The sequence below is a fragment of the Anas acuta genome, chromosome 3, assembly GCF_963932015.1.
Source record: "Anas acuta chromosome 3, bAnaAcu1.1, whole genome shotgun sequence".
NCBI classification, from domain to species: Eukaryota; Metazoa; Chordata; class Aves; order Anseriformes; family Anatidae; genus Anas; species Anas acuta.
In genome coordinates this window covers 26,721,465-26,748,084 of record NC_088981.1, presented here as the reverse complement: position 1 = coordinate 26,748,084, position 26,620 = coordinate 26,721,465, and the positions used below count along the sequence as shown (strand labels likewise).

The 26,620-nt window shown below is 39.2% G+C and overlaps 1 protein-coding gene across 28 annotated transcripts in view; it reads right to left on the bottom strand.

The window, feature by feature from the left end:
* Nucleotides 1-26,620, bottom strand: part of CHRM3 (cholinergic receptor muscarinic 3) — a 285,519-nt gene that overhangs the window by 184,448 nt on the left and 74,451 nt on the right. For 15 of the 28 annotated variants that reach the window (XR_011094645.1, XR_011094648.1, XR_011094652.1 and 12 more), the window contains one exon: nucleotides 19,419-19,528. The exons of 3 other annotated variants lie outside the window; for them this stretch is intronic. The gene's annotated coding sequence lies outside the window, so the exon portion shown is untranslated. Of the gene's footprint in view, nucleotides 1-13,011; nucleotides 13,649-14,965; nucleotides 15,006-17,455; nucleotides 18,370-19,418; nucleotides 19,529-23,580; nucleotides 23,666-26,620 lie in introns of those variants that run through there. 10 more of the 28 variants (XR_011094647.1, XM_068676266.1, XM_068676267.1 and 7 more) reach the window with 5 other exon arrangements.

The following is a 26,620-nucleotide window of genomic DNA, read 5'->3' as shown; positions in this document are numbered from 1 at the left end:
AAAATAAAGAGTTGTAGAGAGAAAGAGGTTTGATCTCTGCTGAAAAAAAATAATAATAATAAAAGAACAAAGGGAGAAAAAGGCAAGTAATGGGCTTTAGTATTACAGTGGAGAAATAGGTATGATTGGCAAATACAAAATGTTGCAGGAGACACAAAAAAGCATTAATATGGCTTAACTCCTGTTATTTCACTACCTAGAATATCTGAAGAGAACAACTGTATGCTCAGTTTATTTTCACTCGCCCTAAGCACTTTGCACTTAGCAGATGTCAGCATATGTTTTGACTAGAAACACGTAATTAAACTTTCTTTTAAATGAACAGTTGCAATAGGTAGGGAATGAACAGAGTTGAGTTACTTCACGCCAGCTTGCATGAAGCAGTATTGCCCAGCAGGACAATCCACCAGCTCCAGCATCCCAGCTAAGCTCACGACACCAAAATGTCTGACTGTATGACAAGGAGTTTGAGGAGTGAAGGGGAACTGCAAAAGGGGGAAAACAAGCCCTCTGCACAGAAACAAAATTGAGATGTGAGTCTTAAACAAGAACCCATTGCAATCACATTGCATTGCTAGAATATTTTCAATATTATTTGTATCCCTCCACCACTGCAGTTGAGACTGTATGATTTCACAATTTATTTCAATTTGGGGTGAGGTGGGGTGCGGTACTCCCCCCTCAACTCAATGTTCAGCTGTGGCTTCAGCATGCATACAGACACAATGTATGTACCAATCTCTACTTTTCTAAAGTAAGCTGCTTCTGCTCAAGCAAATTAAGCATTAGGACCCAGATACTTGAGTATGTTTATGCACCCAAAGATTTTGGTTTGTTAAGATATGGGTCATGCTGCACAGTTAGAGTACTAAAATTAACCTTAAAAAGCAGGAATCTTACTAGCTAAGATCTGTATTTATTTATTTATTTTTTAATATTTGTATAAAATCTGTTCTTACTCCATCCTGCAGAAAACTTCCAATAACACCAGTTTCTACGTACTATACTATGCTGCCTTTACATGAAATAAAGCAAGCATGTGCCGATTGCACAATACTAGATTTTATGCAAGTTTAATTTGCTGCCTTTTTTCCAGCTAAGCTACTGTACGATTCACATACCCAAGCTCAACTTCTCAACTTCTCCTCCCATCATTTCTTTCTTCCAACTATTGTGGTCCTCTACCATGTTGTATTCTGCAACTCCCAACCCCATGTCTGCCCCACTTCCAGCTTTTTTTTTTTTTAATATATTTAGGCTTTTCTATTTCTAAGCTTTGCCAGTGCTCCTTGCACTCTTTTATTTTTGTCCCACATCCGCAATTTCATCTTCTGTCACCAAGCCAAGAGATGCCTCCCAGGAACAGAATCAGTCACCTTGAATTCAGTAGTTAATAAAGTAAGTTTAGTGTTATACTAATTAACACCACACCTTTTACCTTCCTTGTCTTGTCTTATACAACAAAAATGAAAAACATTGTCTTATACAACAAAAAATAAAAACAACCTAAAAGTTTGTTCAAATTAAACTCATTTAAAAAATCAATTATCAAATAAATCCACCAAAAAAAAAAAGTGACAAAATTAGAATCTGCATAAAATCAGGTTAAAGACTTAGCTACAAACTAATACTTGCCAAAATACTTGCCTGAACTATGTGATACTCCATGTTCCTTCTACCCACAGAGAAGACACACACAGTGCTTTATTGATAAGGGCTCTGGAGCATCTCTGTGGTCTAATGGGATTCAGAGACAAAACAGAGATCTCCTGCCTGCCTCCTGCTGCCCTGCTGCTTCCTCTCGAACAGTAACAGTGGTAACAGAGCCTATGCATAGATAATTTCTTTTATCCATTTATCCAATGTCCAAGTAAAGGCATTCCCAGCCCTTATAATGGGAAAGGAGGCTGAGTTAATGCCATCTGCAACAGTGTGTGAGGAGAGGCGAGCAGGAGCCCACTTGAGCTCAGCAATGAGCCAATTAATCAGCCGAGCCCTTCCCTAGCTGCAGCAAGGCACCTCTCTTGTTTGATGACAGCTTCAAAAGCAGGAGGCTGTGGGTGCTGCTTCCTTCACGCTTGTATTTGCTGTGAGCCTGAGCCACTCCCTGCAGGGTAATGTGCCTTCTGAACCCTCGCAGCACCATGGGGCTTCCTATGGCACGAATCCCAGCTTATCCCAGGCTATAGGTGGCTATATGTGGCTATATGTTCATGCAGCAGCAGGCAGGGCTCAGCCCTGTGCTGTGGGGAGCGCTCTGGCCCCCGTCCACCAGAGCACTTAGCACACGGCTCATTTGAAACATGCCAGCAGTTCTGCTGAAATTCGGAGAGTCACAGTGTGGGAAGAGCCAGATTATGCCCTGAAAACATGAAGCTACATTAAAAACAAGTGCAAAGTGCAATTTAAAACATTAATACAATCATTTCACTGGATCAGGTAAATAGATCCTAGTAGACAACTTGTTCTACAGCACATTAATAGGGTCAAAGAGCTCTCACAGCCTGCTCATGGCTCAGGTATGCTACTAAGTGGATTAAGCATGAGAAAATGGAAAGTTCAGGAATATCATCCATTGCCTCCAAAACCAGAAAGAAAGGCAGAAGCTGAAATCTGAAGGATGCCTTCAGCTGTCCAGTGGACAGCCTTCTGCACCACGGAGGACGTGTGCCCTTCCACGTGTTGTATAAGCTCACTCTGCCTTTTAACAGTTCCTCAGGTCTGGCAAATTTCTTTTCTGTTTGACACTGACATAAGCAATAGAACTGTATGAATTATTCCCCTGAAAATGCTATTAACATCTCAGCACTAAAATTACATTGTGTCAAGCTGCAGACAAAAAAAAAAGTTGCATTTGCTGAGTAGAGAATATTTTTATAGACTCTGTGCTTCCAGGATAGGATTAAAAAAATATCAAGACCACTTTTACTTGTGTGCATAAATATTAATTTACCTTTCAGATACGAAAAAAAATAAACTAGTGTTGCATCCTACTGATATGATCAGATATCCTGAAATGAGAATGTACCATGATGTACCATTTTTATTTGAAAACAAATCTGTTTTTAATTTCAAGATCATAAATACATCTGTTGCTCAAATGCATCTGAAACAATTCAAATTTTTTTTTGTTACATACAGTAATCTACACCTCAAGTGACAACCTCTGCGCTGGTTATCAGCCTACAGGGACAAGATAATAAGTAACCCCCTTGCTTCAAGAAATATTTTATAACACAAAATGTCACTGCTCTGTAAAGCAGTGCTAGCGTATCTTAGCAAAGCATTGTATCAATGGTGTTTTAAAACTTCAGGCAATAGGAGCTGTAAACTAACAGACTTCCAAAAACATACCATTCTCAATTTTTCAGTGCATGAAACTGTAATGCTTTCACCACTGTAGCTGAAAGCCACAGCTTCTTTAACACCATCATAAAAAATGAATTAGTATTTTAAAAAAAAAAAAGTAATAAAACATGAAAAATTAATTAAAAATTTAGAAAAAGTCTAATTAGAAAAGCTTTCATTTGTTTCAGTGAATGCTAGTGCACACAAAATCTTCCTTTTTCCGCCAGCCAAATCCACATTTATTTTATGAGGTCTGGTGGCAAACAGTGCTTGAGAAATGTGGTTCAGGGCTCAGGTTCCTTAAGGAAAGGGCCATGTGCCGTCGGTCACACAGACCTCATGGGTCTTCACAGAGGGGCTGGAAGCTGAGAAGACAGGGCAGGGATGATGGGGAGGGCGAGTCACTGCTAAGTGGCCTCACTGGAGGCCAAGCCACAGTCACAGCCTCCAGATATCAGAAATAACAAGACGAAGCAGAGGGAGTCATGTCTGCGCCCTGTAATTTTGAGAGAAAAGCTAATGAGTGAACTAACGAACTGCCTCCGTGGTTCAACTGGCAGACACAAGCTACAGAGGAATTATCTTTCGCCACGGCTGCAGGAGTAGCTAGCATTCAGAAAGCTGACAAACCTTCAGTGGGAGACCAGCAACTTCAGGTTAAGGAATTGTAAATGTTCCAGAGTCTGAGAAAATAAATGGGAGGAGGAGATGAGAAAGGACTTAAAACACAGGGCACAGTCAAGAAATAACGAGAACTTCACCAGGCAGTGCTTGCAGCTTCATGATGAAGTGCAGGATTAGCTGAGGAGAAGGGGAGCTACCTCCACTAGAACAGGAAGGCATGTGCAGGAGGGGGGGACCTGTCGAAACCATGGAGGATTTTAGTCAGATGCAAGACCACTTGAAAGCTGTAAGAAAAGGGACGGTAGAATTGCTACTTTCTAACACTTAGATTTGTTCATTGTACACAAGAGACTCTTTTAACGTCTCTTTCAGGTGCTGAAGCATTCCCGGACACTTTAGCGGTTGTGATGCACGCTGTCAGAAGGATGATTTCAATCCTTTCACAGTGCTGCAGTAATGCTCTTTATAACACCTTTTTTTTTGCTGGTTATTTTTATCAGTTATCACACAGTTAACAGATTGCTGAGCACTGACCGCTTGTAGCAAAAGATTCAGATCAAAGTACCAAACTCTCTGCTCTGCTTCTCCAGATGCTAGCACTTGCTCCATAAACCAGCTGCTGCTAGGAAGTTCTGCATTTGCTTGTTTAAGAGGGATCCCACACAAGTAAGCAAGGCTGTTCTTTAGAACTGGTAAGACCTAGCTGATGATGAATCTGTCCTGTTACGTTGCTATGCCACTACGTCTTATCACTCCATAAATTACTGAAGCAATCACCCTTCTCCAAGCTACCACCTGCTTCTGTGAGCCGCTGCTTTCATACATATGGAGCTTGCAAGGTGAGCTTTAGATACCCAGCTGCTCAGTATCAAAGGGCCACATGATCTATTAATATATTTATCAAATTCCCCATTTCTATTTCAAAACTGCTGCAGAATCCAACTGCCCTCATCACTAAGAGCCTCCTTCCAACTCTGGGCCTACATTTATACATAGTTTATAGCATTTGGTCCTGCATAAATACCATTCTTTGGTTTAATAATGGCTGGTCTTCATTGTTTTCTTTCAAGGATAGTGAAGGCCAGCAAAAATCCAACAAATTAAATTTTGTGACACAATTAAAGCCAAACAAGATTGAAAAGCAACTGGTGACAGCAAACAAAGCAATAAGCACTTCTGAATATGTAAATAAGTCCATCAGTTTATGGGGGAAAACCACATCCTACAGGTTCTTTCACCAGCAAGAACAAGCACTACAGTGACTAAAAATGCCCACATAAAAGCATAGGTACAGATAATGCACAAACTTCACCAAGTCATCACAGCTGATTCATGCCCTCCTACAGAAGTAACAAAGTATTGAAGAGACGGCTGTACAGGTCAATTTGAAGAAAAAAATTAAAAAAATAAATTTATATTCTTATTGCAGTCCAGTGTCAACTTCCTTTGAAGGTCAGTTGAGTCATCACTTCCCCAAATTATGAAATACAAATAGGAAACAAACCCAAGTTCAATCAGAACTTACTGCACAAGCACCCCTTCAATAACTCTTGAAGTGGGTGAGGGCTCTCCATGAGCCGAGGAGCAAGGGACATGGGAATTACTTGTCGGCAAACCGTGGGACAGGAGTGGCACCAAAGCAGCACCAAGTCCGAACAACATCCCCTTTGCACTACCCCTGCCAGAGCCTGGGAGACATAGCCCAGGCACTCCCCCATGGAAAGCTGTGCTACAAACCATGCCTTCGAGGCACCATGTCCCATCCCACTGCCCCTGCTGTGTAACATGGTTGAAGCTGCCGCTGCAGCCTGGGATGCTTTTGAGGCAGGTGCATTATCAGACAGCTTATCCAGACAACTTAGAAGAAAAAAAAAAGCATGGAAGGACATGGGAAAGATAATGCATCACAGGCAATGCATGGTGAAACTAACACCCTTCCTTTCAGGACAGGCATGTTTCATCATACCTCCCCCTACCCACTGCTTCCCTTCCGCAAGCAGTGCAAGAACACTTCGTTTTCAAACTCACTTTTACCTCACAAAGTCAGTCCAAACCAACCCACTAAGGTTAATAACTGTTCTCCTTACCCTTCTGAAAAGGTTAATTTTCCCAGATCGTCCTGGATTCAAAGAATTATAGAATGGAGATAAATAAAAACACACACACACGGTAGGCAGTTGCTTTAATAATATTTCATGTGTGACCCACAAAATGTGTCTGGAAAAGATTCACAGAAGGAAAAACAATAAACAGAGCTCAGACAGCTAATTAATGCTGCTAATTCAACTTGTACCCTAACATGCCACTTACTGTCATCTGCATTCAGTCAGGGAATAGATGGCTACAGTTCCCAAGCGCTGCTAGTAAATTATTTTCATGTTGCCCTTTCCCTCATAAAGAAACCGCTACAGTGACAGAAGATGCTTGAGCTGCTTTCTGAGGGAGAGATTTCAGGGTGGGAGCACTCCCATCCTAAGAAGCAAGCAGCAAAAAGCCTTCGACAGTAGAAACTTTCTGACTTCCACACAAAGGATATTTGATTTCATACTACTTATATTTTTCACCCTTTTCACAATGCGCATCTACCCATACCCCTCCATTATTCCTTATTTCAGCTCTGTTTTCTTTATGCCTTAAATATGTGCAAGAGCACATAAGCTGTCTCCTAAACTCTCTTGCTGTTTTTTGCCCAGCATCTCACCTTAAACCTATTCTTTTGCCAGATTATGAATTTTAACTTAACCATATACTCCATAAGTAGACAACAAGCCCCACAACTACACCGAAAACACAGACGTAATGCTAGTTTATCACTCGTTAGGGTAGGCTATGAGATACGTGCTCTCCCCAGATCCCGTGGATTTGGAGTACTTTAAGAGTGCAAAAGAGCTCTGACAAACTTTCTGCAGATATCACCTAAGTGAAGCACCCTACTGGAAAAGTCTGCTTCTCTAACCTGTGCATAATTTTCTTAACTGCACAATTTCACATCTGCACAGCAGCAAATACAAACAGAAGTTATAATTTATGACACTGCCAAGAGATTTCTCTCTGAAACCTCAGTGTTCGCTTTGACAATACAGTTACTATCTCAAGATGGCCAGCCTTGTTTATTCCTTGTCTTTTCCTTTCCCAAAGCCTGTACCTCCCATTTCCCTCCAACCCCAGGCCGTCCAAAGCAATGACAGGCTTTTCCTAACAAGTTTGCACCAGGGCAGAGCAAGCACCCTCCTCTCAGCACGGTCAAGGGCAGTACCGCCTCTGTAGAAATGCAGTAGGATACAGCCAACAGATGCTCACTGATTTGGGAGCATGAATCAGCCACAGTCAAGGAAATTTGAGGCTCTCAATTCTTATACTTAGCACAATTCCCCTGATAGACTGGGTAGCACATGAAGACCCACACTGTACCAGCTATAGGCACAGAACACAGGTTACGCTGGAAACACTGCCCATATTAAAGGGGGGAGGAAAGGTGATCAAAGGGCTTTATTTATTTTTATTTATTTTGCATAGCAGAAAACTCCCTTTGGGAAAAACAACATAAATTTTAAATGAATTTCTTGGAAAAGACCTATGGATTTAATTACTGGGGGGGAAAAAAAAAAAGATTCACAGAATTTAATTTAAAGATTTTGGGAAACTTGCAAAAAATGTAGTTTTCAAAAACATCCTGCAATCTCCTATCTAGAAAAAACTGGTGGGAGTGGGAAAATGCATCTGGAAATCAGCAACATCTGCACTGTTTGGGCTTCAGAAATGGGTGGGGAGAGAAAGGGGAGCAGCTTCAGTGAGGAATGGCTCTTTCTCGAGCCTGGTGGCTCAGTGTGCTCCTGGGTGGGGTGGCCAGTCCTGCAGCCATTAAAACATTTCTAGATTGATTTTTCACCTCTCACCAACAGGAAACCAAAACCTTATGGATTAATGAAAGTATTTGACAAAAATACTCTAACTATATAGTCCATCATGCTTGAATTAGATTATTGCAATAATAATTACAGACTGAGCACAGGAAGATTTTTGAATGCACTGTATCAACATACTTAAAACAAGATAAAGCATTCTCAGCACCAGCATAAACAGATTATGACTTTTTTTTGCACATGGATACTTGTGCCTTGCTTTGGCTTTCTTCTCCTACATGACGTATCCAAGGAAAGCGAGAGGAGAAGCAGGAGAAAAGTGAAAGAGCTTTACTTCTGTCCTTCATATAGTTAGGATCTTATCAGTAATAGGACACCTTATAATCATTAATTCAAGTACATAAAATACTGAGAGCAAAAATAAAAGTCAAACATAATCAAAAGTTCTGTCAACAATGATATGGCTCACAGAAATGTGTTTTAAAAGCAGCTGTGCAAAACAGTTCACAAGCAAAGTTTATAGCTTTCTTTGAATTAACCAAAGAGAGTAAATGTTAGCAGTCTCATACTGCTCAGCAAAGTGATGATAATATGACAGGACTATTTATCCTCTGAAATAACCACAAGTCTCCAGGTACAGCTGAATTAGCCTGTATCTTATAAATGGCTCAGGACTATAGATGTATGTAACAGCAGCAGATGCATGCAGCCCTCCACTGGGTAGCATCAGAGTCAGAAGTTTCACCTTTCTCTAAGCAAGCCCACCAAAGGCTGGGACCACCAAATGATGCCACTCCATGTGGCCTTACCACGGCCCCTTCTAAACACAGAAACGAAATCCCCCTCCCTTCTAAGGCCATATCCTTTTAAAAATTGTAAAAGCTTCTCTGTTTGTCCTTTTTGTGCACCAACTTGATTACACCCAAATGCAATGGACTAAAATTCCTAAATACCGCAAGAACACTTTTTTTTTTTTTTTTTTTTTTTTTTAAGAATAATCCATCTACTTACACAAAATGTTAATGTACTGGAAAAATACTGAAAAAAAAAAAAAAAAGATTTTATAGTGCCCTCAACCTACACTGCATGTTTATATCTATTGTTTTATTTTCAAGAGCTGTTCTTCCTTATTGTGACCATTACAGAAAAACATCAAGATTGTCATGAAACTGATTGTCATAAATCCATTTTGAATTGTTTCTCCTCCTGGTTTCAAAAATTTGTACTAGAACTTTAACAAAATGGTGAGCCTGGGCTTGAAATGTCTCAAGCATGTCAATTTTCCAAACAAAAGAAGTCTAAGAGTATTCCTGCTCCAGAGCTGACTCACGTGCAGAACTAAATCATATGCATGACTATTTTTATGACCTTGCTTGGAGCTAACACAAAGTCAAGTTGTGCTGCAATTTAAATTACCTCCAAACTTCTTTTGGCAAGAACAATCCCTTGACGGTAACTAGCACTATCCTTTTGAGACATGATTTTCTAACACCAACACCTGCATTCATTTAATCTGAGCTTTTCAGACTCATTCGCATCACCTGCTGCACACAATAATGCTCCAGGCTCTTGTTGGAAAGCTTGTCTGATGCCTCAGTCCTCACGGGATTTGCCTCTTTGCAGCAGATCCCTACTTCTTTTCCCTCTCCCCCGAGCATAATCACACCCACAAATCTTCTTTTGAAAGTCTTCAATTGCTCTTTGATAGCTGTTTTATAGACTGTCAAACTTGGCAATTTCATGCTTTTCTTAAATGGAAAATGTTCTCTCCTACCTCACGTACCAAAGCCAAAATATCAACAATCTTTCGGGCAGCAAAAGCAGACCAAACTTTAAACACCTCTCCTATGTTACTGCAGTGCTACCTGTTTCTACGTGGAATGATTTCTTCCACGTAGAAACAGGTAGCACTGCAGTAACATAGGAGAGGCAACACAGGAGGGGCTCAGCTGTGCCAAACCACAATATAGCTTAGAGAAAGAATTAAAGACCACCAGACTATGGCACTGAAATGTAGTAAGAAGGTTATTATGCAGGATTGCAGGATGTAATACAAGCTGAAATCTGGTCAGGGTAACCCCAAATGGCCCTTTCTCTTTTATTAGTACAAATGGTTGAAGTCTTGCTGTTACTTCTCATCCAAAAGGTTTCAGCTTTAATGCATGGCACTCATTAATTAGCACTATACAAGAAGGTCCTGCATAATGCAGAGTCAACCCATTAACTTCACTTGGCTGGCTATGAAACTCAGACCGTAGGTCCTGAAAAAAGCTATATATTCTCCAACGGGCAATAATTTCAACACCACTAAAACATCCACATTGCTGTCGTGAAACACTGACTACTTAACAGAGCACCACTACATTCATTTTACTTAGGAGAGGAAATGAAGAACGTCTAATCCATGGAAAACTAGATGAATGAACACATTAAAATTAGTATTGCTCTCACCAAAGGGAGAGTAAAGATACTAGAATTAACAAATATTTGGAAAAAAGCTACCACAACGAATAAACATAGACAAGACTAATGTGGCACTACACTGAATCACCGTTTTATTTTTACAGTTGTTCCTGTTTAAGTTGGCTGTGCAAAAGATGCCTAACAGAGGCAAAGGTGTTTTTTTGTTTTGTTTTGTTTTTTAGGAGTTCAGCTAGCATAGTTAACATGAAAGGCAATGAGCAGCGCAAGTTTGTGCAAACCAGAAAAAAATAGAGAAATTATATTGTACAAGCTAATTAAATGGATATTATTGATACACATTGCATTTATCCTGTAACAAATAGAAAAAGCAGGAGATGGTTCTAAAAGTCTTGCTTCTCCAGACACTATTTTTTGCAACCTCCTATTTTTAAAAAATTGAACGTTATGTTTATATATGGAAGGGAAGCAGGTAGAATACAGCACTGCAAGCCTGTTATTGCTATGAATGTCAAACCATCAGGCAAACAAAAGATCTGAAGAACAACACTGATTTGGTTTAAGTGCTGGTATAATTGAAGACTTTCATTTTTATTGTGCCACATAATAACAGTGGTTAAAGTATTGTATCTCCCAGCCAGAAAGATTCTACCATTCACAGAGAGCCTTTGTGCACTTAAAATGCAGAGCCATTTGAACAAGCGCAGTAGCTAAAGAGCCGCAATTGCCATAGCTCCAACAAAATAAAGAGAACTATAGGAAGCACGGAGCTCTTCATGCTTATCTTGGCCTGTTTTTAAAATAGGAAATAACAATATTGCATACACAGTCAGCTCCAGAGGGTAATATATCCTCTTCTAAGATAAGTATCTAAGACAGATATAAGAGAAGAACTGCCTCCTGGAGTCACCTGCCTCTCTATTGACAATTGAGAGACACCAGATGAATCCAACTCTTATTGTCAAGATCTGCGTAATCAGAGATGCACAGTAATGGATTCAGAACACAGATAAAGCATGCCATTTAAAAAATGGTGCAGGTTTTATTTTAAAGGAGAGAAATTACTTTCCAGGTTTGCAAAGAGGATGATCATTTCTTTTCCCCTGAACCACTCCTTTTTTGAAGTGTTTCTGGATAATTTATTATTTTCTTTTGTTTATGAGTGCACATCAATATATGTGTATTCCCCAAAAAAGACATCAGTTAATGACATCCAGCAAATTAACATTAATAGCATATAACAATGCTTAGAATAAATATCATGTCTCACTAAGCCAGTGGTGCCCATTATTCAAAACCAGTATCCTGATGTATCTAAATTATTATTTCCTTAATATGTCATCATGACAAAGAACTACTTTTATCAATTCTATTCACAGCAGCATTTCAGCAAATAATTTAGAACAAAAATTAAAATTCTCCAAAAGAATGGCTTACCCACAAAAAATTTAGACCAAATGAGCTGCTGCAAAACACCATAAAATGCACTTAATGCACAGAAAATGCATTCATAAGACACGATTACATAAAGCTGTAGAAAACAGTATAATACAAAGGGAAATAAAATGAGAGGAAAGCTGGTAAAGAGAAGTGTTACATAGTTTTATGAAAATCAGAAGTTAAACTTTAACAGAAAAGAATATTAAAGATTAAGTTGCTTTTATCAAAAGCAAATCCACAAAAGACAAGGTCCTTAAAGTTTTGAAGATTTTATGCTGCTTTACTTCTACTACGTTAATTTTCTGACAAAGAAGGGTATCCAGTAACATTTCAGTGTAACCAGGGAGTCTGTAAAAGGGAAAATTACCTATGAACAGTACTTATTCTATCAGAAAGTATGACTGTTTTACTTTTAAAAATCTGTACTGATCTAGTGTTCTAGCAGCAGTTCAGATCTCAACGAGATATTTCTATTCAAGGTAATAGGTTGACAGTATCTACATGCTCTTATTGACAACAGTTTAAAAAAAAATCATATAAATCTCTAAATAAATTTATTCAGATTTAATGCAGAGCTCATCTAAAAGCAATTGATGCAGAATTGAACTGTAGATGCCTGCCACAACATCATGAATTAAACTTATGAAACTCATTCCTCCCCTTCTCAAGCACTTCATTAGTCCTTTCAAAGCCTTAGATTTTGTTTCTCTTAGCTGAAATATGTAAATTGCTTTTCAAAAGCTGTGTCTTTTCAACCAGTGTTTCCCCTTTTCCCTATTTCTACTATTGCTAATGCCAGCTAAAAGAGCATAATTAAAGTGAGAGGAGACATAGGAAATATATGCATTTGATCAGTGGGAAGTCACACAGCTGCAATTATTCTTACCTGATTTTTTTTTATTGTGATTCTTACCTGATATTTTTTTTTTTTAAATTGTGCTTTGCAAAGCTACTTTTTGGTTGAGTCTCAAAATGATTATATGTTTAATTCTGGTACAGGACCTTATAATAGTTCCCTGCTGTTGGGTAACACAGTATGTTGGGTACAGGGTAACATCAATATGTTACAAATAATAATAGAAATAGAGTGAAAGTGAAAAACAAACCCGTATCTCTTTACAGAGGTAAATTAGGGTGGCTTGTGTTGCTCAGCAGCTCCATCAGTGACCTACTTGGTGCCAGTGTCTGCTGCCTATTTGCACCTTCTAAGTCAGGGGAGCGCTGCTGTGGCTGGCAGAAGAGCCTCCAGCCAGACTTACTCACCAGAGGTTGAAGCCAACAGAAACCTGATGACACTCCTCAAGAAGTGACCAGGAAGTGGGTCTGTGGCATAGAAAAAGCCAAGTGGAAAAGGGGATGGGAGCGGAGGAGATGGGAATCTGCCTATAGAAAGGGCAGAGCCACCTAGGTGGGTGATGTTCACACCTGGGGTAGGGGGAGACTGCCCATGGGCCTGACAGCCAAGTGCTGTCTCTAATTACTCATGAGTATTCCAATTATTTAGATGGCCTGAAACATATTTTTGCTGTAAGGCTTTTTAATTTATTTATTTATCTCCCTTATTTATCCAAAGGACAACTTTCTTCTCCCAAAGTTGAGGCCACACAGCTTTTAAACATCTCAATGTTAACTTGTTTATTTCAGAATTATGCTCATATAAAATTCTAGTTCCAACACACATATTTATGTAACATAAACCTCCAAACAATAAGCAGAAAGGAACTTTGCCTTCTAACTACAAAAGAACAAAAAAAAAAAAAATGATCATTGCTCTAAGCAATAAACCTTCTTTGGCCTTTGTTTGTCTGTCTTCCCTCCCTAGAAGTCCTTATTGAAACCTTTCTGTGAGGACCTCTGGAAGTTACCAAACTCAGGCTTCTCAGGGATGCAGGAAGCACTGTCTGACTCCAGTGCAATGAAAATGCCCACCAGACTGTGCAGATTCCCAGGTTCTGTTAAGAAGAAACATAATTCCATTTTCTAGGTACATACTTGAGTACTTAATCCTGGGAAACTTAAGGGTTCTAAATTTTCATAGTAAACACTTAGCACTTATTCTCAAGCTAGGTATCCAAAACTGTCCCAAGGTATATGCCCTAGGTATACTACCCCAAAATATTGAATACCCCCTAAACTCCCAAAGGTGAAATTAGTTATGCTCTAGAACAGGCTGCTGTGGGCCAGAAGTGTAAGCATGCAGTAGGGGAGATGGCCACGCTTGGTGACACCAAGTGCCCCCTCCTGTCAGCCCAGCTGTCCTGAGAAATGGCAACACACGCACAGCAGCCTTAAATTCAGAGATTGAAGTAAGTAAGTCTGAGGCAAATGATTAAAATATAGTGACCACTGGGTCCTGTCATATAAAAGACCTTCCCCAAAACTCGTTTGTCAGCACTAATCAAGAGAAATCCAAGCCTACACAAAAGTGATGCTAGTCAGATCATGTGGACACACCTTCTAGTGTCGTGAGCATGCTGGTGTGAGGACACAAATGGGTAAAGTCAACTTGATTTGACATTAAAGTAAAGCCATCTCTCCCTTCCAAAAGATCTGAGTTTGTTGCACTACTTCGCTGCAGCTTGGCATGGTTTAACTTGGATGGGAGGAACCCATGCTAAGGCACCAAAGGCAGTTCCCCATGGATACTGCTCTCCTAGGTCATACGCCATCTAAAACACTTCCAGCTTTCCAGGATCCTTCCCTAGAAAACTGATAATGGGGGCTGGATAGTTCTGTACTGTGTCTTGGTTTTCTACTGGAAACTTTACCTTCAAAGCAGGTATATATATTTAAAATTAAAAGGTATATATTTAAAATTATATATAGGTATATATTTAAAATTAAAAAACAGCTGTGCAGTACATGTAGAATATTCTTATATCACTGTTTAAGGGGAAAATCTAGAATATCATTCTAAGGACAAAAACAATCATTTTGCTAGTTTTTACATATGCCTTTTTTACCCCAATAAAATTGGCAAGACCTTGGTCTTTTGTAGAATAATAATGCAATGGCAGCCATTTTCTCTCTCTTAAAATATCCTTTATAGCACGGTAGAAAGGCTAAAAATTATTTATTAATTCGCTGGATATGTTTTCATGCAAGTTTGCTGGAACTTTAAAATAAGCACTTTAAGAGCCTGGTGCAGTTAAACAGTATAGAATTTAAACACAACAGTAGCATTACCACGCTGCCTCTTCTCTTTCCAAGCAGCTTCACTCATTTACTTTTTTTTTTTTTTAATGCAAAAATCCCATGGAACTACTTACCTAGCAATAATTCAGAAGAAAACTAAACACAGATGCAAACCTAGAGAAATTGAAGGTATTTCACTATTTCCACGCAGATATAGAAGTTTGTTGCAACATTAAATTTAAAGCCAAATCTTATCATATTCCCATGACTGGGACCCTATTTAAGAGGAAATAAGATGATGCACTGCTCCACTGGCTAGCGTATCAGTCAGGACACACTGACAGAGAATCGTTAGTTGAGATTCCTTACCAATAGAAAACTCTTAGTAGACAGCAGATCGCCAGGTTACTGAACTGCCTTAACCAATAACTAACTTTGAGGTTAGTTTCTCTGTGGTTTTTGAAGCTGCTTTGGCAGAAGACTCTTTACATAGGGCAGTCCTTCTGGATCACAGTATCAGCTTGATAATGAAGTACACAAGAGTGTGGGAAAATGAAAGGAAAAGGATAAAGGGGAATCCTAACTTTATTTGAACGTATTGGCACAACATTAAAAACCTAGTTCATATTCACCAGAACCAGAAATTTTCAAGTCAATGCTAACAATTATTCATTTGTTTCTGTTTATTAGCTGCAGGCATCTTAGTTCAGGTTGTATCTCAGTAAGATTGTAATTACTACAATAAATAATGCATGCTTCATTTTGATTCCTTCCATGTACCAGTTAAGTCATTTATTCTGGCATCCAAACGAAGCCCATGAAGCATTCAGAAAGCCCAGCTAGCAGTTTGGCCTGGCAGAGAGGACAGATCCAGATTCAGTGAATGCATCTTTGTGAGCACTGATGGAGTAATGCCCCAACCAAAATCAGTCTACAGAACACTGCATTTCCACAAGAAGAAAGCAATGGAAATAACAAAAAATGATTGTTTTTAATACTTACTATTAATGATTTGCAGTTGAAATGGAACACGTTTCTTCAGTTACAACACTGTGAACTGCAAAGAGCTATCAGCACAGAGATGCTGAAACTAGAGTTCAGAAGCAGAAACATCCAAAACCCAAGCTTTAAATTACTTAGTGTTGGTATAGGAGGTTTTAATATGCTTCTTGCCATAAATTGTTTTGAGCTGAAAACTGCATCTGAAATCAAGATCCAGGGCTAGGCCTTTTCCATGTTTTGTTGTTGCTAGTTTAGTATTTGGTGTTTTGTGCTTTTTTTGTTGTTGTTGTTTTGGTTTGGTTTGTTGTTTTTTTTGTTTGTTTTGTTTTTGGGGGGTTAGTTTTTAAGTCTGGTAATAGAACTGTAACACCACTGAGCAGTTGCTGATGTCCCTACGAGTTGTTGTCTATGTTATTTAACATTCCAAAATACAGCTTATAGGTCTTTGGACTTCGGTGTATCTAACACAGTTTTTTTTATTGAGTTTCCTATGCTTATTTTCAGTGTGCCTTCCAAGTAAGTTGGTGAGACTATGTACTTAAAATTCCCTGGTAATTCTTACAACTTAACATATGGTCTGATCTACTTATCTTGTTTGTAGATGTCCTGACCTTTAATGTTTTATATATTCTCTTTTTAATTATCATAAATGTCTCCTAAACAGCACCTGACATCTGTTCTTCACAGCTTTTTTGTCCTCCTGTGCTGACTTTACGTATTCAGTATTAAAAAAAATCCTTTAAATATTAAAATACCATATGAAATTTCTCAATATACAGGAGGCAGTTGAGATTGTTTGATTTTTTTTTTGTTAGTTTTTAATCTCAGAAGAGCTGATTGTACTTTTCAGCCACAAAAAAAAAAGCCAAAATTGTTATCAGCTCATCTAATGCAAAATGAAGTTACAGTGGACAGTCAATAACTAGATGCTGATGCATAATTTTGTATGTCCAGTACTTATAAGTCTTTCCATTTCATTTTCAAGTAACTTTTTGTATCTCACCAACTCCTCTAAAAGCCTGACTTCATCAGCTTAATGTATTTTTCTGCAGTAGGTTTACCTGGTCTAGCTACTGGAGTATAAGATTCTGGAGCAAACTGGAACTACTATTATTATCTTTGTTATTTTACAGATTCTAAATGTCTATTAAATGTCTATTAATTTGAATATTCCTTCTTCTCCTGTAGGGTTTGAATTCAACAAATAAGGACTACTTAATCTCAGAATAACATTCCTCAAGCTACTCTAGTTAGTAGTGGTACAAAATCCTCTAGGATTCATGTCACGCGTGGCAATGTTCAGTTTACTTTCTGATGCTCACCTTAGATTTAACCTGGTTAGAGGGAATCTCCGGGCTAAGTTTCTGGGCTTTTGAGAACCTACTTTAGAGGGTGTGACAGTGAGAGGGAGACCAAGACACCCTTCACACACACCCTCTCTTTGCTTGAAGGGTATGACTGCAAAGAGAAGTGATCTTGATGAACAGACTGCCAAAGCAAGCAGCAGGGATTTTTTGTTTGTGTCCCCTCCCCCCTCCCTTTTTTTTTTAAATCATAAGGGCAATGTAAAATGACATTTCTTAAGCAAGAATTTAAGCAAGAATTTAAGACTGCATCACTATTTTATTTTTTTTGGTTGTTTGGTCATGAAGGAAACACTGTGGACTGTATTCTGTTCTCATGTTGGTAGACATAGAGAGCAGTTGCAATATAATGTGGTGTGGCAGACCTCTGGAAAAGGAGACCAAATCCTGTTTGCACATACAGGACAGACATCCTTTTCTCTGTTTAAAGAACTTAGTCCTTCCAGCAGACCTATCACAAAGCCCTTATTTCATCATGAATCAGTGCACATTCAGGATGCAAAAACAGACTCAGAAATGCATGGCACATTGCTGATAAGTAAAAGGAGAAAAGAAAAGGTCAAGTCTTTGAAGCAAATCAGCTAATTCGACAAATAAAAAGCCTGGTTAGGGAACAATGCAGAACTCGATGAATACCCGGGGAACTGCTTCTCAGAATCAACAGGTGCTAGATAACCCATCAAACAGTATCCGCTTTTTTTTTCCCCCCAATAATTTGCCGGTAGGAACAAGTGAGGTGATGTTTTCCTTTCTATTTATCTGGTTCTCCGGTGTCAGAGTGGTATGGTTAGTACCTGGGAGACATGTCATTTGAAATGCAAAGCCAGCTGAAACTGTAAGAGAGGCAGGCGGAAGATGCCTTCCAAAGGATGAAAAAGGCGTGCTATGTATCTGGCCATTTCACTGTGTAAATAACTTACTTCCACCAAAAATAACAGTAACCAGTTTCGTTGGCAAATATCCCTATCCATTTATACAGGATATTTAAACATGTCTTTCCATTATCAAGTGTAAACACATCTCTGGAAACTGTATTGCCTCTGTGTCACTTCATTACAGTACTTAAGCATATCATAAGAATGGCTTTGACTAATGCCATTAATTTCCCTCTTCTGTTCTCACAGCTTGCAGCTTTTCTCCATACTTCTGCATACTTTTAAGGACTCTGAAATCTAGAACAGGAGTAGAAAAGGAGGGATACATTTCATACAGGCAGTGTCAGATATTTTCTTTTAACTTCAACCCTAGCCACAGACTTAGGGTAAGAAACATTTACAGATTTTAAGAAAAGTTATTCAGCTATTCCTGAAAATTCAGTACCGATCTCAAACAAACTTTGCAGTAAGAGCCTAGTCAAAACCCTCAAAAGGGAGAAGAGGGAGACAGATAGAACTTTAACCTCAAATACTTAACCTGATACTTGGGCAGGAGACTGGGCTGCTATTTCTGGTGTATTAAAGAGCAGTCAGTGGAACATTTTGATATCCAAATTTGGTTTGTCAATGTTGAACTTGTGTTTAGCCAAATGAACAACTAGTGCCTTGGATCTCATTATTGCATGTCTGGACACTGTGTAAATCAGAAGGGATAGTTCAGTTATACTAGGAGGAGCCTTGCTTTTAATATTATTGTTTATACAATACTTAACATTGCTCATGAATACTACAAGCAGAGTAATTGTAAGCACAAAATACAGACAGTTCAAAAATAAAACTGAAAACTCCTGGAGAAAATATGTTCTCCAACTTATTTTTTGTGTTTTGAACTATATTTGTAACACAGCTACAGAGAAGGTTTTTGGTGTTGTTGTTTTTTTTTTTTGTTTGTTTGTTTATTTTTAATACATAGAATACATTGTGATACACCTAATAGTAAAAAGAGCATTCAATTCAGCTTGAATCTAATTTGACCTAAAATACTACACATTGAGATAAAGACGCTTTCAAGCTGAAGGGAGAGAGAGCATTTCAAGGTGTGTATAAGGATGTTTGCACAGCTCCAAAATCATCTAAAAAGTGAAACGTTTTTGTATGGCTCTTTTTTAAAGTTCAGCTTTTTAAAATATCCTCAAACAGTTAACACTCTGCTTTCTATGCATACTGTAAATAAACAATGCTAGGCTAGTCCATGTGAAAGCAATGTGAGTACCACCCAATGCAGCTTTTCTGAAGTAAATGTCAAAGTATTTAATAGGTGTATGTAATACTGGAACAGAACTCACCATGGACAAGGAAGAGAAGTATTTATCATGTTTCAGATGACTGTAGATCATCCAACCTGTAGCCCATCATACCACGCACTGCTGAAAGATTTTGCCATAACCACCGAGATCTAAAAAAAAAAAAAAAAAAACCACACAAAATCATAACAATGAAATAGTGAAAACAGTGCTCCTTATTTAAAATAAAATTCTCCATTTCACTGCTTTTTAAAACATACTTTTAAAGACAGAAAAGGTCTGCTGCACACCATCATGATCCAGCAATAGCTTCTCTTGAAATCATTGCAACATTTTTTGCTCAGATATTTCATCCGCAGTACTTTTGAAGGTTTTTCAGCTTTCAGACTTTTCAAGATTCAGATTATTTATTCATTGTTGTTTTATGATAATGGTTTTATGCATTTTTACTCAAATCAATGGTTGCGAGAGCTAACTACTTTATTTTCCTTTTTGTGTTTTTAAGCAGGAATTTGCATTGCCGAACTGCACCAAAGCACAAACTGCACACACACAAATTAACTAAGTGTAGGGAAGAGCAGAGCAGCAGCTGGGTTGCCTGACCGGGGCTGGCACACGTGCTGACAGGAGGCTGACGATGCCCACACTTCGCCTAACATTCAGCACGCTGCTGAACTTGGGTAACGAGCACACACCAAGCAAGGAGCACTCATATTCTATCAACAGCAACATTGTGTTCATCCCAATTCTGTTTCACTACACGTGAATGCCAGAGCAATGTAAGCTCATTGGAGGATCTGATCTGGAGCTGTATTTTTCAGTCCAGCTGATGCGCTGTAAAGCAGGAGAGGTGGGCTCTAAGCCAAGTGGCTGTACAGCTGAGATACAGCTGATGGGGTTCAATGAATAACATGTGATGCCGGCACAATCCCGCTTTTCCAAAAAAAAAAAATCCTTAGTAGAGTGGCTTGAAAAATACCTTTAAAGAACCCTTCTTCCATGCCGCACCAAAGGAGGTGCAGCAGAAACAGTAACCCAGAAATTTGACAAATTTGGGATTTTTTTCACTCACAGTCAAAAACACATGAAAGAGGTTTCACGTTTTGAAGCATCCCATTTAATTATTTTCAGATTTCAGGATTTTCTCTTCAAAGAGGCTTTTTATTTCAGTTGTATTTTATTTCAAAACTGAGGTTAAAATAAAGTCAAGACTAAAGTGAGTGTGTGATCAGAACACTGTGGTTGGTCTTTCACAGAACATTTTGAAAACAGGGGGTCCAAAATACACTTTTAATCAGATACAGAATGAGATTTCAAAAACTCTTTCAAGTGGGGTTTTATGTTTTCCATGGAACTGTGCAGATCTTTAAAACTATCAAATTGATTTTCTTTTCACCTTTAAAGGGAAAAGCTTAAGTAAAATGAGTGTAATTTTCTGACTATTTTCCACAGATTGTTTCCGTCTGCATCAACTACATCTTCCTTTTGCCCCCTACAACTAAACTCTGTTAATAGCTGGAGGGCAGCTGCATGACCCCTCCAAACACTTCACCCTTCTGGGCTGCTTTTCTTCTCTTGAAACCTGTTTAGAAACTTGGAATTACAGGCTCTTCCAAGCCATACAGAAATTTATGAAAATTGAATGGGTAGAAAATGTCACCACACAGATTTACTACAACCAAGTCTTCTTACCCAGATTTATTTTACAATGGAAATAAATTTTTAATTGACATTAACATGAGAATATTTTATCACCATGGAGACTTCTGTGAAAATCAAAACAAGCACGCTTAGGAAGACATTACAGTCCCATCCAATCATTGTTGATATGCATATTCTTCTAAATAAATACTTTCCCACATTCATTTTCTATGGCTCTTTCAAAGGATAAAACTCCGTATCTTCAACCACGGCCGGGCTTTCTACAGACTCTCTACAACTTTAAGCAGATCCTTCACCAGGCTATTTACAGAGCTCATGCTTCTTGTGTCCCCGCTGTCTTTTCAGCACAAGGGACTGGGAATTGGGGAATGTTTTATTCCCTGAGCAAGACCTGCCTCCCCACCCATTCACTGGCTACAAAACCAGCAGCGCTGGTATGAGGGAGAGGTAGTGTGTGGGCAGGCAGGCGCAGAGGAAAGGCTTAGCCTGGCTCTGCGTCTACCCAAACACGCTCATGCCCTTGTTTTGAGAAATATTGCACCTCCAAAGACAGCATTTCTATGTGTACAAGGGTATTTTAACACAGTGTTGCAAGTTCACAGCTTTGTTATAACATGCCAACGTACTACACAGAAGAAAGCTCTAAGTTTTACAGCTAAGTAAAGGCAATTAAATTCAAATAAAATGTGGAACATTTGACACAGTCAGTTGGGGTCTTTCTTTTCACCGTTTCCAACTCTGAACTTCTGAAAGGGCACCAGCCTGGCCTTGCCAATACAAAGAGGTGAGCAATGGGGTAATCAGATTTTCCCCTCACATGCAACCTTCTTGGACAGGATTAGACATCAGGTGATTAAAGTACCAAAACAAACAACAACAAAAATATTTTATTTTTTTTTTTAAAAGCACTGCAAGGAGACATCTGTCCTCTCTTTTCTTTCCTTTAAATGATAAAGCATTCATGCAACAACTCCAAAAGTCTTTTTTGCTCTGCTCTCCACCAGAGCAGCATCTTCCCCCAAGTTTTCACAAACTTCACATTTTTACAATGTGAGGAGCTGTAGGACACAGAAAGCAGACTGCAAAACGAACAGGGTCCAGCCAGACAACGACAGTCCCATTATCTTCCTGAATAATTGCACCTTCTTTAATAATTACACCATTGTGACTTGTCGTAAGCGCATGGCTGTACTTCGATGGGGTAGTAATGTTCATGTGATCAGTCCCTGCATCTCAAATATGACAGAGCTAACTCACTGCTATGAAGTGCAAAGTCACTAAAACATTTTAACAGAGGCCCCTAAGCATCATTTAATCATATTATTGAGGCCTTTGTCATGCAAGGTGGGAAGATTTGCAGGGCTAGATGAACAAGCTGCTCTTATGGATGCTTTAGTGACCAACTTAAAACTAAAAATGGTGTTTATACAGTCTGCTGACTGCCTTTATCCTTCAAGAAGACATTTACAAAACTGAAATGATGGAAGTTTTGGCATTCCTCTGTTATTCTGACTGTCATAAAATTAAATAGCGTAAACGGACTTTCATGATTTCATATACCGTAAGAATATGAAAGAAAGGATGCTCATCAAGGATGAGCACCATTATTTGGACGCGCATGAACAAATAAGGTAGTATTCTCAGTACAGAGGCTTTCTAAAGATGCTACTAAACATTAAAGTTACTAAACTCTGAGACTACTTCACTGCAGTAACTTATTTAGTTTTACAACAATAATAGTATTTTAAGCAGGTGTTTTGTTGTTATTTTTTTGTTTTTAAGAAAAAAGGGAACTAAACCCCCAAACATCCGAAATGCCAGCAATTACAAATCTGCTCGCTGTAGCCAGTCATGGCCTGCTGCCAGCCAGCACATAGATGGCACAGCGAGGGTCTACTTGTATCTTCCCCAATAGCCGCACAGCACCTGGTTGCACCTCTGGGTGCACACAGCCACGGGGGAAGAGCACACTCCCTGCGCACTGGCACCATGCAGTCAGCCCCATGGCTGGAGCAGGGGCTGGTACCAGCCCCTCCAACAGGACAGGCAGCATGCTCCAGTTTTAAGGGCAGAGAAATGCAAAAAGATAGTCTCCAAGTCTGGGGTCAAAAATTTTAAGCTTGGTTTCACTTGGAGCCACTTTTACAGCATGCCTATGCCTTGCTGCTGCCTCTGAAAAAACACTTCTAGAAAAGGGTAATTTCTTCACTATCTTATGCAGCCATGTAAGCATCCAGATGGAACATGAATTAGCAATTGATTTCATTAATTAGAAAAGTTGCTTCGAATGACACAATCATTATTGACAGAAGTAGTTTGCAAGGTTTCTCTATCAAAATCTGTGCCGCCATTTCACTAAGGGTAAGCCTTTTTCTAGCAAGCAACCTGCACTGAAGCCACGGGTTTAGTGTGTGTATTTCACAACCTCTGCAAGACTAATCTTGAAGAGCTAATTGCAAATGCTCAGCTGACACTGATAACATTCAGAGGCCCTCCTGCTCTTTCCACCCAGGCCATGCATACCTGCTCCCTTGCTGCTCACCTCCAAGAGCAGATCACCCGTGCAGCCTGTTGTGCTGTGGCAGCTTCATGAGCTCAGCATGCATCCCTCCAAAATACACACTTGCCTGTAACATACATCAATTTTCACTCATCAGAATGCATCACAGAGGAGATCATTTTATGTAAATGTAACTCTACGTCGAAGCATACTAGTTGATGCCCTTTCTTTCTTTTCTAAATTGAACCATGGTTGTTGCCTGGTGGAGTGTTAACAAAAAGAAAGCACAAAAACCCAACAGCCTTGTCAGCTCCATGCTGTGCTAAGCAGAACCCACTGCGTAAATGTGTACGACTGCTAAGGAGCTTTTATGATAAACACTCAACACACAGCTCATTTTAAATCACTGACGATATTCAAACTGATCACTATGTATATGATTGTCCTTATCTGCGTGAAAATCTCTCATTGCGTTTTGTTATGCCACGATCTGCATTGATGGCATGTTAAATGCCAATTGATTACTATAAGACACTGAAGACTAACAATATATTAATTGTGTACAGCAGGAAGAGAAACTGGATTTGTCCCCTTATAATGAACAAAACTGGATCATATCCAGATGACTGCACATTTTGGCCCCTGGCAACTCTCGTAACTGTTGTTTTAATCAAACTTTGTTTTATGTTATGAATATGCAATGGTTTAGATCCGTGGAGTAGCCTGTTATTGCTTGAAACCCTCAAGTTTGTTTTAACAGTGAGACCTTATAACCACAATGCCTAATGAGCACTGATAAAGTGCTTTTTAGTCCTTATACAAACTCTATTAGCCACTGACCTATTTTCAAAGTGTAACCAATCCAGCTCACTCTTCCAACAACAAATCTGCTCCTCAGAGGCCAAGGAATATGATTTTCCATTAAAAAGCTATTTTCCAAAAAGAATAAATGTCCAAAAATGTAATTAAGCTGTAACTAGGAGCACAGTTAATTAAAAGTGCATCTGGCAGCATGCATTGTTCAAAAAATCTCAGTTTTCAAAGATTTGGTTGATAATAACTTTTCAAACAATAGATTTTCGATTCAATCTCAGGAAGGAAGGCCCACACACCTGGGATCTCTGGACAGTAAGCAATGTTTGTAGCAGAGAAAATGAGACCGTGAAGCAGAAGTTAACATTTCCCTTACATCCTTTATTGCTTTTTTTCCACAGTGATCACCTACCTTACCACATCCTCATTCAGTGACTGCAATGAATTTAAGTCTATCTGCCTCAATGCTTCAATACCATGGCATATATAACATTATAAAACATTTTAATTTATTTCTAAATAAGAATGAATTACCGGTGAACAGAATCAATGTGGTTTGAAATATAGGCAGGATTGTACAGCAGAGGCACTAGTGGTATCTATTTCTGCTGAGTATTTATTACAGTATTTGGATGGACATTTTGTTCTTAACTTCCCATTCAAACCATGGCTCACATTTAGGCTATTCACTTCACACCTGCATGAAGCCTCACAATGCTATGCTGGGATTTGCCTGTGTGGCTTTTAAGCTGTTTGTGGGAAAAATACCTGTTAAGCTGCTGCAAGGGCACAGAACAGCAGAGTCAACATATCAGTTCATATCAGCAGATGCTGAATATCATCTCTTACATGCACATGCATGGGAATAAACTATGCTTTTACTATCATGAGTAGCATTTTAAAAAGCCGTGCGATTTTAAAAAGTCTTTCCTCCTAAATCAACCCATGAACTTCCCTTGTCACTCGCTCTCTTCCATTAGCAGGACATCAGGCAAAGAAATAGGGCTAATGTATTTCCTGTGAAAGAGCTCTGTTCTGAGCAAATATGTAATGAAAATGTGACATTCGTTCTCCAGTGCTGCCGTGCACATCCTCTCTGTGACCTACAGATGCTGCAAGACTGACTTTCACAGCAGTATTCAGCCTCTAGCTAAGCTCTTGCTGATGGAGGTCAAGAACAGCTGTGTTCTGTCCCTGTCAACTACCTATTTCATTTTTTTATGCTAAAGGAGTGGTTTTAGATTTATTTTCCACCTGGCAGAAAATGGTTATTTTGGCACCACCCCCCTGAATATTTTTAATACATAAGCAGCAGAAAGGAGATAAAGGAGATGCCACCTGTCAAGGACTCCACTTTTCAGCACATTGAAATTCTGTGAACAGCCCTGACGCTGCTTTGCAAATCAAGCAGTCGTATCTTCATCTTCTGTGAACCAAGTAATATTTGGGGGAACTACAGAAGCTCCTGTGCAGCCTGTAGTGCTACACCATAGTTAAAACCAAACCCAATATTTTCCATACTGTTGTTTCCTCACCTTTTGTCTGTGTGAGGTAGGAATGCTTTGAAGCAAGAGAGTAAGGAGCTAAGTCAGAACTGATGGTTTGAACAGATATTTTATCAGCCAGCAATAACAGTTCATTAAGAAACAAGACTGAAGGGACTCCTTATCCAGGAATGAAGCCTTACCCAGCACTGACCACAGATGAAGTCTGAGAGCAGAACACAGCTCCTCTGGTCAGCTCACGTGGAGAGAGCAGAATGTGGTTGTGCTCAGCATGTGCCCGCAGAACAGTTACTAAACCCTTAATGAATTGGTGATAATTAACAATAAACCTCTAAATATGACAGCCATGTCATCACTTGTGGAAAAAAAAATAAAATAAAGCTTGAAATATCACCTACAGTGTGTCGTAATAAAACCTGCCTGGGAGAAATAAGGTTGGAACAGCTTCATGGCACCTCCTTGTCCTCAACATTTGTCAACAGCAGCCATGTGAGCTGGGACTCAGCAGTGAGGGGGTGGTTCAGGGTCTGTTTTTACCATCCTCAGAAGGGTCATTCCTCCTCCCTGCTGGTACAGAGCACGCTGGACACCACTGCACACACCTAGCTGGGATTACAAACTAATGAAAACGGCCCTGGTTTCTTGGGAGCAAAGACAGAATTTTAAGAGGTGGGGGAAGGAAACGAGCAACTATAGAGCCTTCAGATTACAAGATAAAGTAATTTAAAGGTAATTTAAGCAGACAATAACCAACCAATTTGCAG